The sequence below is a fragment of the Vigna unguiculata genome, unplaced genomic scaffold (genome assembly GCF_037176805.1).
Source record: "Vigna unguiculata cultivar grain cowpea cultivar isolate G323 ecotype 2 unplaced genomic scaffold, ASM3717680v1 ptg000023l_ERROPOS13059454, whole genome shotgun sequence".
NCBI classification, from domain to species: Eukaryota; Viridiplantae; Streptophyta; class Magnoliopsida; order Fabales; family Fabaceae; genus Vigna; species Vigna unguiculata.
Genome location: NW_028196667.1, coordinates 195,001 through 197,500, shown reverse-complemented (window position 1 = coordinate 197,500; position 2,500 = coordinate 195,001).

Here is a 2,500-nt window from a genome sequence, read left to right as displayed (position 1 = left end):
TTTTGAGATGTGAGGGTTGGAATGGCCTCCAAATGCCCCCAAATGAATACCATGAAAGTCTTGGTGCACGAAAGTTTTGAGTTGGTTGGGTTTTGCACATGGCCAAGTTGGTCAGTGCACCGCGGCATAGCTAGATGGCTTGTGTGGAGTTTTGTGAAAAAATGAAATTCGTGGTTTTTGAGATGTGAGGGTTGGAAAGGCCTCCAAATGTCCCCAAATGAGTACTGTAAAAGTGTTGGTGCACAAAAGTTTTGAATTGGATGCATTTTGCACTTGGCCAAGTTGGTCGGTGCACCGCGGCATAGCTAGATGGCTTGTGTGGAGTTTTGTGAAAAAATGAAATTCGTGGTTTTTGAGATGTGAGGGTTGGAAAGGCCTCCAAATGTCCCCAAATGAGTACTGTAAAAGTGTTGGTGCACAAAAGTTTTGAATTGGATGCATTTTGCACTTGGCCAAGTTGGTCGGTGCACCGCGACTAGATAGCTTGGTGCCAAAATTTGTCAAATTTAAGACCTTGGCCAAACTGAATGAAATTTTGTGGGGAGGTTCGTGATATTGTTTAGTGGTGGACTGGAAAAAATGAGGTCGAAATTCGAAGTCTACATGTGCTTTTCTATTTTTCCCGATTTTACACATACCCGGTAAGTAAAAAAAATAAAAAAAATAGTTCCCCTTCGAGAAAAATTATGAAATTTGGTGAGCAAGGAGATACCATTATTCTACGAATTACTGCAAAAAATCGCATCAAAATTCGAAGTGTAGCCCGAGATATGGACTTATGTCTGCTCAAAAAAAGTGTATCTACTTGTACAATTTTGCCTTTTGCATATTAACCTCTTATAGGGGGGGAGTGCTCCTTGAGCCGGCCAGCTCCACACTGGCAGGTTTTAAAGGGAGCTTGATGAGGCCTCCCCCCTCACGTGGTGCGTGCGTTAGCATGTTTATCATGGCACAACTAGCCTCTTCATAGTTGTTGAGCTTTATTAATACCAACACACGGTCGTCACTGATCGTTGGTTAGCTCGGCAGCTAGTCCCTCGGATATTGTGGAAAGTTATTTTCATGCCTAGCGATGCTTGACCCTGCGTCACTTGATGTTTCCATTTGCTTGCTTGCCCATGGTAGGTGGGGGGTGGACCGTCTTGTGGTGTGGTGTCTTGCGAACGTGAGGGTGTGTGAGTTGTAATCGAGATGCACTTGCTGGCTGGCTCCATGCCTTGCGTATCGAACGGTCAAGCATGCATCTCTTCCATTTTCACCCGTTGCCTTGGGTGATATTGGTTGATCAGTCCCTGTGTTGCCTACCCACTAGACGGTACTTCTGTGGTTGCTTCGAATTCTATCTTTCCATCACGAAGAGGTGTTGGAGGATCCTAATGTCACGCACGTGTTCCATCTAGTGAAACATCTCAGTGATGCACGTGTTGTGGCTAGTTCTTTTGGATGCGGTGCATTATATGAACTCGGGTTTACTTTAGCGACCCAGTCAACATAATTCGGTTGTGTCCCTTGATTGAGACGTTGTCCTTGAACTTGTTGTGAACAATATCGTTCTTCCACAACCCGTCGTCTTGAGTGCGATGGAAGGCAAATAAGATGTGCTTTGGCATGTCATGCACGTACTCGATTGCGGGAAGTGTGAGAAAGTGTTGTTGACAACCCGTGGGAAATGGAATGTGGCAAATCGTGATGAGCTCTTCGTGGATCTGCGAAGAAGACGACCTTTGGGCCTGTTGGAAACGAGGGAGGCGATGTTGAACTGCGAAGAAGATGGACTTTTGGGTTGTTTGAATCAATGGGAGGCCACGCGAGAACTCCGAATACTATGGACTCTTGGGTTGTTGGAAGCAACGGGAGGCCCCGCTAGAACTCCGAATACTACGGACTCTTGGGTTGTTGGAAGCAAGGGGAGGCCCCGCTAGAACTCCGAATACTATGGACTCTTGGGTTGTTGGAAGCAAGGGGAGGTCCCGCTAGAACTCCGAATACTACGGACTCTTGGGTTGTTGGAAGCAAGGGGAGGCCCCGCTAGAACTCCGAATACTATGGACTCTTGGGTTGTTGGAAGCAAGGGGAGGCCCCGCTAGAACTCCGAATACTATGGACTCTTGGGTTGTTGGCAACGACAACTTGGGGGGATGACACTGGAAAAGAGTGAACTAGGCCAAACTGCGAACAAGGCAACTTGGGGGGATGACACTGGAAAAGAGTGAACTAGGCCAAACTGCGAACAAGGCAACTTGGGGGGATGATGCTGGAAAAGAGTGAACTAGACCGAACTGCGAACAAGGCAACTTGGGGGGATGACGCTGGAAAAGAGTGAACTAGGCCGAACTGCGAACAAGACAACTTGGGGGGATGATGCTGGAAAAGAGTGAACTAGGCCGAACTGCGCCCAAGGCAACTTGGGGGGATGACGCTGGAAAAGAGTGAACTTGGCCAAACTGCGAGGAGGGCAACTTAGAGGAAAGTTGGAAACGAGGGAGACTTAGCCGAACTG